The 14,260-nt window shown below is 44.1% G+C and overlaps 1 protein-coding gene across 2 annotated transcripts in view; it reads right to left on the bottom strand.

The window, feature by feature from the left end:
* Positions 1-14,260, bottom strand: part of RORA (RAR related orphan receptor A) — an 807,747-nt gene that overhangs the window by 323,434 nt on the left and 470,053 nt on the right. The gene's annotated exons all lie outside the window — the stretch shown is intronic.

Here is a 14,260-nt window from a genome sequence, read left to right as displayed (position 1 = left end):
GTGGGACTCTGTCTGGCTTGCTTACCCACATTTCAGCAGCTCAGAGTGCCAGCCTGGCCACAACATTAGGTGCAACTGATCTGTAACTCGAAGTCATCTATTTGTCCTCTAACTGCACTGCTCACTGGCAAGTGCAGGGGAGACCAATGCACGCCTTTGCTATGGTTCAGTGAGCCGAGCTCCTGGGCTCCTGTACCTTGGCTGCGGTGTCAAGTCAGTTATATAACCACTGGGCTGAGTGCCTCCCTGGAGAGGGAGATGGGGCGGGTGAGCAGGAAAGACATTATTAGCGTAATGTTAAGAAAACAGACTGTGAAAGCTTCCCGAGACTTCAGCGTTTGGAACCGCAGGGTCCCCTCCAGTTTGTTTCCCATTTAATTCTGTCATCTTTGAATCTTGCCCATTTGAGCCTGAATGGCTGTGGGTGGAGAGACTGGCACAGTGAAGGGGCTCAGGCTCTCTCAAGTAGTGAGCTTATTTAGCCTTAAAATATGCCCTGTTGGACATATGGACACAGGCTGGGGGGAGTGGAGAGGAGAGGATGAGACGAATGGAGAGAGTAGCACGGAAGCATAGACACTACCATATGTAAAACAGATAGCCAGCGGAAATTCGCTGCATGACTAGGGAACTCAAACCAGGGCTCTGTAACATTCTAGCAGGGTGGGATGGGGTCGGAGGTGGGAGGGAGGTTCAAGACGGAGGGGACGTATAATACACCTATGGCTGATTCATGTTGATGTATGGCAGAAATGAAACCACTGTTATAAAACAATTATCTTTCAATTAGAAATAAATAAAATTTTAAAAATGGCCTGTTGTATGACTGTTATTTGCTAGACCGAATCCAATGCTGAAGAACGTGTGAAAACTATGCCCAACTATAGCTAAGGGAAGTGTATTTTGTCGTAAGCTTTGCATTTATTCTTTTGCTTCTAAAGTCTTAATGTGGACAAACTGGAAAGATTGAAAGACTGGAGCACGAAAGGCCCTCCAGAAGTGCCCTGAAACTTTTCAATAAGGACAACAGAAGAAACAAACAAGTACCCACTTTGTACCCACAAAAGTTAAAACCATTGATTTTTTTTTAAATTGGCAAAGTGGTCATATGCTATGTAGTCACTCCATATCATAGAAATCAATGCAAGGTTTATTCATCCATAGCTGTCATCTGCTCTCCAGCTCTGAGAAGTGGTTTCCCATTCATAGCCCCCACACCCACATGTGGCCCTAAAACATTTTTAATGAATGGCATTTGATAAGTGAGCATTTAGGAAAATGTTCATCCCTGCCAGTAATAAAAAATGCAAATTAAAGCAACTTTGAAAAGGTAGCATTTTAGTCTTACTAAATAATGCCCTAACACTGGTTAGGCTGCAGTGGAACTGATAGACTCAAATGCTATAGGCACTGAGTTAAATCAGCATAATTCTTCTTGAAAGAACTAAGGCAATGTGTAATAGGAATCATAGAGATACGCTTCCTCTGACCCAGTAATCCTTCTCCTGGGAGTGTATATGAAAGAAATAATCTGAAAGAAGCAGAAAGCTATACAAACTGTAGCGCTGTCTCTAATGATCAAATCTAATCACACACATACACACAAAATTCTGGCAGGAGCCTAATGTTGGGTAATTGGGGATGGCTTAACAAATTATGGGGTACTGATGATGGAATATTACGCAACTATTAAACTCCAAAAGGCACAAGGGAAAAATTTAAGATTTAATATCATGAGGATGATAGGATTTACTTGAATGTTTTTCTTTATCAGTTTTTAATATATAAAATAAATGAAGAGCATTATAGAAAATGCAGTGGGAGGCCTCTTGGACAATTATTTTCTGGTACAAATGGGCTTTTATAATACTAAGGATCTCCCAAATGAAAATACTGAAATATAAACGGTCACCTCTATGGTGGGGGAAGGCTTAACATATTGTATCTTTTACTCTCTAGTCTAAGTCTGGTATTTGGCCTTGGAGTCTCTTCTTTGTACAGGACCTCTTCCATTTATTCCAAATAGGATGACTTAGAAAGGTGCTGAAAAGGAGCCCCCTCTCCCTGTACCAGTCATATTAGTTTGCCTCCATTCAGGTCCTAGAAGCACGCTTGGAGGGAGCCTAAGAAAACTCAATGCCAGGGTTTCAGAACCTCTAGATGGACAAACCTGTGTCTTATCTATCCTGAAATTAAGGGAACTCAGGTCTACATGACTGCTCCTAGACGGGCAAAGAAATAAATCTCTATCCATGATAATAAACCAGCCCCACAATTGGTTTAACACAACGATTTGCAGTCAAAGCAAGTGCAGCCATGCCTTTACTATGGATCAGTAGCTTCCTGTGACTGCCAGGAAACAGTGTAGGCAGGTCTATGCTTTAGTTTCATTGGTCTGTGTCCAGTTGGGGAAAATGAGTTTTCACGATGCTAAATACAGTCAAAGTAAAAAAAAAAAAAAAATTCTTACTCTAAGATAATGCCCTTTCCAGTTTTTTTGGTGTTAAAACTCCATCCTTTTGAGAAAAGACAGTGACTATAGATGGGTAAATTTTTTTTTCCGTTGTTTGTCCTCCTTTGTGGTAGAATATGTGTGTGTGTGTGTGTGTGTGTGTGTGCATGCTAAGTTGCCTCAGTCTGACTTTCTGCAACCCTATGGACCATAGCCCACCAGGCTCCTCTGTTCATGGGATTTCCCAGGCAAGAATACTGGAGTGGGTTGCTATGCCCTCCTGCAGGGGAATCCTCCTGACTCAGAGACCAAACCCATGTCTCTTCTGTCTCCTGCAATGGCAGGCAGGTTCTTTACCACTAGTGTCACCTGGGAAACCTCCTTGGCCCTCAAAACATAAGTGAAATCAAACTACTTCATCCCATACACTGACCTTGCATTCCCATTCAATAAGGAAATGGAGATTCTGGACATTGGTATTAGGCCACACCAAACAGGTTAGTGAGAAGTTCTGGTCCCATGTTGACTCTTCAGTGTGCTGTACGACTCATAAGCTTTGCTTTCATCAAGCTTGTGTTTGTCCTTCTGGGTTGTAAGCGTCTTTGCTGAGGAACCACTGCACTGTGTTGTTGGTAACTAACACAGCATCAAGTATACCACTGTTAAATGTAGTCTGTAGCTCGACGGACAAAGTGGGTGAAATCTGAAGACCAGCTGTGGAACTGAGAAGAAAGCTTCTGGTGCGGGTTCAGCAGACCCGATCTGAACCCTGTTCTGCCACTTAACGGCTGTGGGATTAAGCAGCTAATGACCCTCTCCAGCTCCAGCTCTCACTATCTTATACCTGGATCGCATGCTTTTCACATTCATTCCCATGTCATCCCAGGCTCAGCGCTGGCCAGAGGGGACCCCAAAGCAATGGGCAGATCCCCCCACCTACCAGGTGAGGTAGAGGGTCAGAGGCAGTTGTCAGTGAGCTCCGGTAAAAGACAAAATCAAATAGAAGCAGCATCCGCTCACATTGACTCATGATTATTGTGTTTGACAAGATAACCTGCACCCACTTGTACATTCATTACCAAGCTTCTGAAATGATTGTTCTTTGTCTGCTTGAACATTGGAATTTTGAATGAACAGTTTCAATGTCTGGTTTCACGCACTTGAGACTTAAACACTAGTGAGCATCTTTCTAACAGGTTTGGTCCTCACCTTCAAACGAGTCTGTTGGAGCCTCCAGCCGGGGGACTTGTGTGGGCTTGAAACTTGTGTGCTTTCTTCCTGAAGTCACTGATGCAAACAAAGAACCTTAAGCCTCCCCTTTCCAGTGATAAATGTTTTAAATGAACAGAAGAAGGATTTGAATTTTAATGGCTGATAAGTGAGGCTGGGAAAGATTGAAGGCAAGAGGAAAAGGGGACAACAGAAGACAAGATGGTTGGATGGCATCACTGACTCAATGGACATGAGTTTGGGCAAACTCTGGGAGATGGTGGAGGATAGGGAGGTCTGGTGTGCTGCAGTCCATGGAGTCCCAAAGAGTCAGATACAACTGAGCGACTGAACAAGTGAGGCATGAAGGGGCAAAGAGAGTGTTGTAACTGCCATGTGTTATTTAAAAAAAAAATCATTGGAAGATTATATCACATGTAGCACAGAGAAACATTAGGCCCACTGTAGCATCGGAAGCCTCAGTAAGAGCCGTCACCCATCTCTTCAGCTGCATCTCATGCTGCTCTTTCTTGCATGCCTGGGCTCCAGCCTCAGCAATCTTCAACCTGTTCCTCAAACACATGTTTTTTACCCTGCCACAGGGCCTTTGCACAGGACACGTCCTTTGCCTGGTTCAGCCCTATTCGTGTTTCCCATCATGCTCTTCTCACGGAAGCATTCCCCCCTCTCATGCTGGGACAAATCGCCTGTTATATATTCTCCCATGATGTATCCTTTATAGTACTTGTTGCTGTTGTTATTTTACAATTATTTGGTTTCAATCTAATGAATTCCACTTCCCCCACAAGACTGTAAGCTCGGCAGAACAGAGACTGCCTGTCTGCTCCCCATCTTATCCACATGGCAGGTGCCAGTGACTATGTAAGTGCTGATGAATGGAATAAACGCCTCCCTGACAACCTCACCAAAATCCCTTTTTAATGACCTGTCTTTGCAAGGCACCCTGTAGAACAACTTGAAAGTCCTGGTCCAGGCCTATGGCGGTTTTGGTAGCTGGAGAGAAGCTCTTCAAACGTAAGCAGCATCCCTGCAGTGGCATCAGTGAACTCAGGTGTGTTCCAGATGGTGCCTACTGCTTGGACAAACCCTAATACCTTTTTCTTCCTCCGTTCCCTATGTGTCAAATGGTAACTAGATCAGTGTGCCCTTTGCTGAATGGCCAGAGGATAGGAACAGAAAAGAGGTATGAAAATGCCTTGCAAATGGAAATGTTGATTTAGAGGTTGAAACCTCTATAGTCTTGGACCTTCCTAGAGAAAGATGATGGATGTGATCCTCTTAGGTGAGATATGGCCTGTGTAGCAGGAGGGGGATTGAGCCAAGTTGGGGGCACAGTTCAGTGACAGACAGAGAGAGGGGGATACAGCAGGGGGAGACCACCCTCCTGCCGCCAGGGCTTCCCGAGGAGGATGGTGGCTGGATGTCAGCAGCAATACTGAGGGACTTCGTAATGGCAGAGGATCAGAGGGCATGAATGAGGGGGCAGGTTCTTCTCAAAAGCAAACCACCCATCTGCCCTAAGCTCCTTTGTTTCTCTAATGGTTCTTGGACCCAGTTTCAACTGTGTTGGGCAAACAAGCAGGAAGCCTCCTCTCTACCTGAGTCTCACCAGACCAGATCCAGCCCTCACTTGGGGGCAGTGCCCTCTCGGTGCCTCAAGTGTGATAACCATTTAGCAACCTTAGGGGCAGCAGGGTGGAGAGTCCCGTGTGACCACAGAGCAAGAACCATGGCCTTGCTCAGAGGAAAATGACTCGAGAACCACGGGGTGGGGTGTGAGTGGAACTGAATCAGTGGTTTCTGAAGACAGTCAAGATTTCCAGTCCAAAGCTCACCAAAGGCAGTGTCATCCCGTGGTGGCTCAGACGGTAAAGAATCTGCCTGCAACGCCAGAGACCCAGGTTCAATCCCTGGTCAGGAAGATCCTCCGGAGAGGGAATGGCTACCACTCAAGTGTTCTTGCCTGGAGAATTCCACAGACAGAGGAGCCTGAAGGGCTACAGTCCATGGGGTCACAAAGAATCGGACATGACTGAGTGACAAAGAAGGAGCAGAGAGGTAAATCAGCAAGCCTACTGCTAGTCACTGAATGCTGGGAAGGTAGGTGTAGGCTCATTCCATGAGACCTAATGGGACAAGTGGGAGAAGTTTGGGTCACCACATGGGAGTATCAGAATGGAAGGTCCTGTTGTGCATCATCTGGGAGCTCAGGGACCCTGACCCAGCCAAGAGACTGATGTGGCTGTCACAGGATTAAACACTGCTCAAGTCTCTTTCTTATTTGGAAAGATTGCCTCTTCGCACGAAAATGTGGAATCAAGAAGAATTCTCTAAATGTGGCATTTCTGCACAACACTGCACCCCAACTACAGCCAACACTGAGAAGGGATGGCCACAGCCAGTCATCCTTTCTGGATGTCCCTTTGCAAGGGGTGGAGTAGGGAGAGCTACAATAGGGGTTAAGAATCTGTTCATCTTATTGACTGGTTAGATAAGATACTGCCCATAGGACTTCCCTGGGGGCACGTGGTTAAGAATTCACCTGCCAATTCAAGGGACACGGGTCCAATTACTGGTCTGGGAAGATCCCACGTGCCTTGAGGCAAGTAAGCCCATGTGCCACAACTACTCAGCCTGTGCTCTAGAGCCGAAGAGCTGTGCTCTGAGATGAGAGAAGCCATCACAAAGAGAATCCCACGCGCTGCAACTAGAGAAAGCCCACTCAGCATCAGTACCCAACACAGCCCCAAAAATCAATCAATAAATTAATAAAAAAAGATGCTGCCTATCTAACCAAGTGGTATGTGCAGTTGTTTTCACTAATTCTGCTGTCCTGGATGGAGCACTGACAAAGCACTGTGCAAAGCACTCAGAATGCAAAGCTGAATAGAACGCCACAACTGCTCTCAAGGAGCTATATCCTGGTTAGAAGGGCACAGAAGCCGCATTTTACAGCTGCCGCTTGGCACGCCTTTTGCTGTTATATGCAAGGTACTGTGGGGACTCAGAGAAAGAAGAAACTCTGCCAAGAGAACCTGGGAAACTTTCCTGAAACAAGGTGTTGATGAAAGATTAGAAATTTACCAGGCATCAGAAAGACCATCGCTGAGTAACGCAATGAATGCATCTGTTGACTTTCAACCTTTCTGGGATACAGTGGTGATGAAACAGCCCTGTCCCTACCCTCATTGAGCTCATGGTCCAGCGGGGGTGGGAAAGCACACGAAGAGTTAAACACACATTTGGGAAGTCCTATGAAGGGAAAATAGTCTTCCCTGGTGGCTCAGTGGTAAAGCATCCACCTACCAATGTAGGAGATACAGGAGACACGGGTTTGATCCCTGGGTTGGAAGATCGCCTTGAGAAGGAAATGGCAACCCACTGCAGTATTCTTGCCTGCAAAATTCCAAGGACAGAGGAGCCTGGCAGGCTAGAGTCCATGCGGTCAAGATTTGGGCACAACTGAGCATACAAGTGCGTATGAAGGGAAAGTACAAAGTGTCTCAGCAGAGTCTACCCGGGGAGCTGGTCTCATCCGGGAGATGGGAGAAGTTCTGCCAAGGATGTGGCATGCAGCCGAGATGGGATGGCTGCTCAAGAGTGTACGAGGCCGAGGGGCTGGAAGCGCAGGCAGAGGGACGGAGCAGAGGGAACCTCGTGTGCATTCCTTTATTCCCTGAACGTTCATGAAGTAACTGTGTGGGTCGGTACAGTGCTCAGAACTGTGGTCACCATGACGAGCAAGAAACCTCAGCGAGTGTGCAGTGTAGTGGGGGAGGCAGATCATCATAACAGGATGTGCTACACGCATGGTTGGGGAGGGGGAAACACTTCCCCACCAGAGGGCATCGCATGTGCAAAGGCCAGGAGAGCAGAGCTCAAGACATGGGAGACAGAGGTTGGGGGTTCCTCACTCCCCTGGTCGAAGGCTGCACAGGGCGCTGCCTGGCCCTTCAACATGCTCTTCCTTGCTTAAGAACGAAACTCCTTTCTCCGCCAATGGCAGCGATGTTGCACGGAGAAGATGCCACCTCAGCAGATGCTGATGCACGCATTCTGCAGTGAGCTGGAAGCAGCTGGCCTGGCTTGGCCTGTGCCGCCCTCCCCTCCTCCCCAGGCAGGATCCACACTGTCATCAGCACCGTGGGGCTGATTGCTCAAAGAGGGCAGTCTTCCTGCCTCGCCACGCCGAGCCTGCCTCAGCCCAGGCAGCCTGGCCACACCCGAGGCCCATCCAGACCTGCTGTTTGAGGGTCGAGGCCCCCTTCGAGGAGAAAGGCCCCCAACTCGCTTAATAACATTTTCCCTCTGCCTGTCTAATTAACTCCGTCACTGTATCTGCAGTCAGATAAAATGCTCATTTCACACCACATTAATTTTTATCAGCTGAACATTAAGCAACACAAAGCTATCTATGCTTGGTTTAATTTACATACTGACAGACCTACAAAGCGTTACCCACAGTGGCTGCGAAGCAAATAAGCAGAACTGGCATCAAACAAGGCTCTTCAAAATGAAATATTGATTTGCAAGGCTGACAGTCGAGAAGTGTTGGAGGGAAGAGGGTGAGAAAGTAAGGGGTACAAGGGCTCTTTTTCCTTGAACAATTACTGATGGGGTCAACCAGGAGGTCTCCTAAAGGTCAAGTAGAGGGGTCAGTTGAGCTCCAGGATCTGGAGGATCAGCTGTGCTTTGGGGACACAGCCCCATATAGTCCATACAGCTCCCTGGAAATGGGGATCTTTGTACCACTCTATTATCAGAGCACCCCTCCCCCCCACACACACTATGATATATCTTACTTCTGTAACTGTGCTCAAGCTATTTCTCTAAAAGTATATTCCTTCCCCAACTTCATAGTCAAGCTCAGGCATCACCTCCTCCAGGAAGTCTTCTGTGATCATCCTTCCTCAAAAGAATACCTAGAAGAGGGTCCACATTGCATTTATCACAATGAACTTTAATAATCCATTTCTTATATCTATTTTCCCACTGGTTGCATTTATGTAATTTTTTTTTATAACTGAAGTTGGGCCTGAGAACCTGCATTTCAAATGTGTATGCCTAACCATGATTTTTCTCCATCCATCCCCTGCCTTAATTGGGATATAACTGACACATAACATTTGTGGAAATTTAAGGTATACAACATAATTTGATACACGTACCTATTGTTACATTTTTACTAAAGTTAATTAATTCATCTTTACCTCACATAATTCCATTTTGTTGTTGTTGTCATGGTGAGAACATTAAAACTTGACTCTCATAACAACATTACAACTTGACTCTCCTAACAACTTTTATGTATATAATACACTATAGTGAACTACAGTTACATGGTGTACCAAGATCCACAGACCCACCATCGTATTGCGGATTTTCTAAGAGCACACTTTGAGAACCTTGGTGATGTTAGAAGGGAGTGGATTGGGGGAACAGGGTGGGAGCTGGTTGGTAGGGTGAGCAGAGAACTCTACTCTCCCGAGGAAGCTGGAATTAGACTTGGACATGATGTGGCATCACAGCTTGAAAAAGATTCAGGATGGACAGAGAGTGTGGAAAACATGCATTTAAAACCTGGAGAGCAGAGGAGACTAGATTCACTCTGAAATATCTATGTAAATCCAAGATTCAGACCAACTCGTCTTTCTGTGAGTTTCGGCCTGCAGATACCTGCTTTGCATCAAGCTGCCACGAGGGAGAAGAGCAGAATACCTTCCCAACCAAACAGGCCAATGTAGGTTGAGTTTTCAGCTTTGCAACACCAAGAATTTTAGAAGATAGCATGCATATGCAACACAACATCCGTGCTATGGTTGTCCATGGCTCCCCCTAAAGAAACTTCTGGGCTGGCTTCAGTTTCACAATCATGCATGCCAGGGCTTGTAGATATCAGTTGGTTCCAGAATTACACAGGTTTTTCTTTTTTTTTTTTTGCTTTCAACACCAACACAGCACAATTTTTCAGAGAAGTCTAACTCACAGAAGGCCTAGATCCTTCCTTTGGACCAAAAAGCTTCAAAATGATGGACTAGAATTTGTTTATTCAGTGGTGTTTAGTAGGATAGGAGCTTTCTAAGAAAAGTCTGCCTCATTTAGACTCAAATGTGCAAAAGACTGGCTGTGGACCGAGCCCAGGCCAGGGTCATGGGCTCTGGGTGCCAGGCCTGGTTCAGGCATAATCAGCTGAAAGAACTTGGACAAGTCACTTAAACTCCCTTAATCTGTTTCCTCATCTCTAGTATGGACTTAATAATATGACTTTTACATCACAGAACTGTGATACTGAGTCAATGTGCTTTGAAAAATCTAAATATAAAGAATACTGGCTTTTGGTAATTATCTACTAACCTTCCCACAGATAACAATGAAACTATCTATACAAAATAATTTTTAAAAGTTATTTGAAGACAATGGAGTACAACCAAAAGCAAACAGAAACTGGAAAAGAGCCTTTACCCAGAAAGACAGGGGCCTCCACTTGGTAAAATTTATGAATTTGTAGATTTTTGCCTAAAAACACACCCTAGTTAGTTTTTGACTCTGCAGAGCTTAAGCTGTTAGAGATAAGATCAGGGTTTGGAGAGGAACTGAAAGTTAGGGGACCAGTTCTGGAAGGGTGGGAACTTCAGAAGAACAAGTCACAACACCTGTGTATAAAATCTGCCCAAATTCTTGGCTGACTGCTACACTTTGCATGCATGGGGAAGATCGCAAGGGATTCGGTACAAAAGCAGCAGCTGAAGGATTAAAGAAAAGAAAAGGGTTAGCTGTTGCTGACCACAGGGAAGACAAAGCTGGAGTTGGCCAACCTAACTGGCTGCTTTAAAAACAGACACTCTTCAGAGGAACATAACAGAATGCAGAGTCTCTGTAACATGTGTGTTATAAATTATCTAATCCAAGTCACTGGACCTGCAAAGAAAGAGTAAATTTTAACCCATACTCAAGAAAACATAAGAAAAGGAGTCAATAGAAACCAACCCCAAGAATATTCAGATAGTGCATTCAATAGGTAAGAAACTTAAAGAAAGTATATTCAAAGAATTGAAAAAATATATATCTATATATACACATAATGTATGAACAGATGTGCAACCTTAGTGACAAACAGAAACTGTGACAGCAAACCAGATGGAAATCCTAGAATTAAAAAGAAAAATGACTACAATGAAAAAAAATTACGTATGAGCTTAACAGGAGATTGAAGATGGCAGGAGAGTCAGTGTACTTGAATATGGATCAATAGGAAGTACACATTCTTTAAGAACAGAGAGGAAAAAATTGGAGAAAAGTGACTAAAGTCTCAGAGACAACATACACGAAATTGAAGCCCTGGAAGGATAGGAGAAAGAAAATGGGTAGAAAATATATTGGAAAGAATGACTGAAAACTTCCTAAATGTGGTGAAAGATATCAACTTATAGCTTCAAAAAGCTCAACACATCCCAAGCAGGATAAACTCAAAGAACCCCATACCTTGTCAATTTTATGTCAAACATAGTCAATTTTTTTTTGAAATCCAAAGATAAAGAGAGAATTTTGAAAGCAACCAGAGAAAAACAGACATTATATTCAAAAGAAACAACTATATGAATAATAGCCAACTTCTCTCAAAAAACAACAAAGTCCAAATGATGATGGAATCACCTCATTAAAATAAAGAAAAATTCAGAACTCTATATTCAGGAGTAAAGGCAAAATAAAGTCATTTTAAGATAAGCTAAAACTCAGAGATTCATTGTCCGGAAACCAGCACTAAATGGAATGTTGAAGAAGCTCTTTAGTTCAAAGGGAAATGCCACGTAATGGTAAACAGATCTACAAGAAAGAATGAGGATCACTGAAGAAAAAAATTTTCATGTACCTAGTTATTCATATTTTCAGTGTTAAGCAAATGTATCCCATATAATCATATTTTACTGTATGATAAATGGCATGTAACCTCTAAACAGAATGTATAAATCTTATACATTCTTTTTCCTGCCCCTAAAGAACCCCTTTCCTTTCAAAAAAAGTAAAGAAAACTTGGTTTTATTACCTAGCTCTGTGATCTTAGGCAAAAAGTGAACTTATCTGTGCATTTGTTTCTCCATTTATGAAACAAAAAAGATGGACTAAATCTCAAGTGTTTTTCAGCTTGTACAAACAGTGATTCTATAGTAAACTGGAACAGTATATTAATAATATTCTCTATTACATTTTTACTAATTATTATTTATATTTTCATTATTATAAGGTAACTTTTCTTAATGATAAGATGAACTCATAAAATCTACCCAAGGTGGTATGAACCTCAGAAGCTTCTTTGATACACCAAACCCTTCTATGCCTCACAGTTCAAAAATAACCCCAAAGGTACTCCTGTTGCTCAAGTAATCAAATGAGGTTAAGTCTACAGCACATATGTGCTGCACATGGTACAGCCTTAAACAGATAAAGGTAAGGTGGTTTGATGATCCCAGTTGTCAGATCCTTTCACATTTGCAACATAGAGACACTGGAAGCCTGTTTCTTAGTCATCGAACACTGGAGGAACTACATTAAACCACATCAGCATGTGCTTAGCCGAGCGCAAAAGTTCACCGCACAAGTCCAGTCTGAGTGCGAAGCAGCGAGTAGTAAGGCCCCAAGGACTAGGAACAGTTAATTAAACCTTCAGCGTGTCCATGCGTCACTAGGGGGTGAACCTGTGGACATTCAAAGAGCTTCCTGGTGAGTTGCCATAGAGATGGACTAAAGCCAGGCTAGACTCCAAGGCTTACTGGCCACCACGTTCTGGCAGGTTGCCTCTGGGGTGACCTTCCACAGTTACGATGCTCTGTGACATTTAAGCAAGGGGAGCATCCCCTCCCGCCTCAGTGCCTCTGACACTCTGCCAGAGTAAGCCAGCCTTGGAAGGTTCTCGATTGAGTGTACTCTAAGATGGCTTCTTTGAGGACCTGGGTCCAGGCTGGCCCTCTGAGGTGGGAGAAGAAAGTTAGAATAATTCCATCCCTTCATCGGCAGCAGCCGTGAAAGTCTGCTGAGCACGGCGTGTTCAGTTGTCTCTTTTCTCCCCCAGAAAACAGTCACTGTGAATAACCTGCTGTTTGGCAACAGCTCTACTTAAAATGTCATGTTAATATAATTATTTACAAATACTGGTATAAATGAAATAAAGGCCTGACTGAAACAGAAAATTTCGAAGCCTAACACCATGGCTTTAATGAACAGAGCAGAGAAATGCTGAATAATTTTCTGCTTATTTTGCAGCGTTCTTGATAAGCCCTTTCTCCCTCCTCTGCATACATCCCAGGTTAAATTTTTCTTTTTTAATTTGTTCCAACTTCCCAACCTGTGGCCTATCGTGTGGTAAACATACCATTTGTGTTTTGAAGGGCTTGTAGACATATTTGAAAGTTGCCGCTTCAGGACCATTACACCTACTTTTATGCTGCCCTTTGGGGAAAGACAACAGGAAAGCCTTAGGGGAAAAAATCTGGGTATATAACAAGTGAGCTAAAGTCTGCTTTCCCATATCCAAATCTCCACTGATGTCAAAGGCAACTGAGTCACTGTAGTTGCTGTAAACTGCCTGTGGGTTTTTGGCAGTAAAATCCAATATATTTTCAAAACAAAAACTAGAATCTTCTAAGCCCTGAGCCACTGTTTCATTTTTGACAATGCAGAGTCACCAATGAGTTAGAATTTGAGCAGAAAACAACTGGCTTTCTTTCATGTTTTCTGTTTAGATGAGTGCTTTGATCCATCTGCCCATATCCTTGAATTCACTGAGATCAAAGCAGGTGAGGCCTGGAGTTTTGTCTTTCAGCTTCCAGATCTTCACCCAAGCACATGTAGGAAACATGAGGTGGTGAGGCTGATCTCAGATATGTCTGTCTGAAACCAAATTCTGGACCTCAGTTTCTAAAATACAACACCACCTCCCACCATTTGCCAACCACATAAAAGCCGCAAGAAAACACTGCTAGAGCATCATAATTTATTTATCTGGCACTATTTTAGGCTTTCCAGGTGGCACAGTGGTGAAGAATCCACTTGCCAATGCAGGAGACTCAAGAGACGCAGGGTTTGATCTCTGGGTTAGGAAGATCCCTTGGAGGAGGGCGTGGCAACTCACTCCAATATTCTTGCGTGGAGAATCCCAGGGACAGAGGAGCCTGGAGGTCCATGAGGTGACACTACTGAAGCCACTTAGCACACAGCACGGCACCATTTCGGCATGGATATTTTTGGGTGATAGCAGCTATTCACAGTCACCACCCACTTGGTGTGTTCCGGCTCAGGAATGAAGACAAAGAATCCTTACATCTACAGAACTAACGTAGGTGAAGAGGCTGTGAATGAGGACAGGAATAGAGAGAATTCAACATGGAGCCTCCTAGACAATGGCGCTCAGCATGGGGTATTCACCATGTGCAGGCTGGCAGCAATGATCACTTGACTGCTATACTCACCACGAAACAACGGTAGTGGCAGTGATGAAACCTCAGCTCCTAGACGAGTAGTTTGTGATACATAAATTCCTTCCACACTCTTCTTATGAACTGTCTCAGAAAAAGCAGCCAAGCC

Source organism: Ovis aries, chromosome 7, assembly GCF_016772045.2.
Source record: "Ovis aries strain OAR_USU_Benz2616 breed Rambouillet chromosome 7, ARS-UI_Ramb_v3.0, whole genome shotgun sequence".
Classification (NCBI taxonomy): domain Eukaryota; kingdom Metazoa; phylum Chordata; class Mammalia; order Artiodactyla; family Bovidae; genus Ovis; species Ovis aries.
Note: the sequence above shows the minus strand (reverse complement) of the source record. Positions and strands in the feature narration are given on the sequence as shown.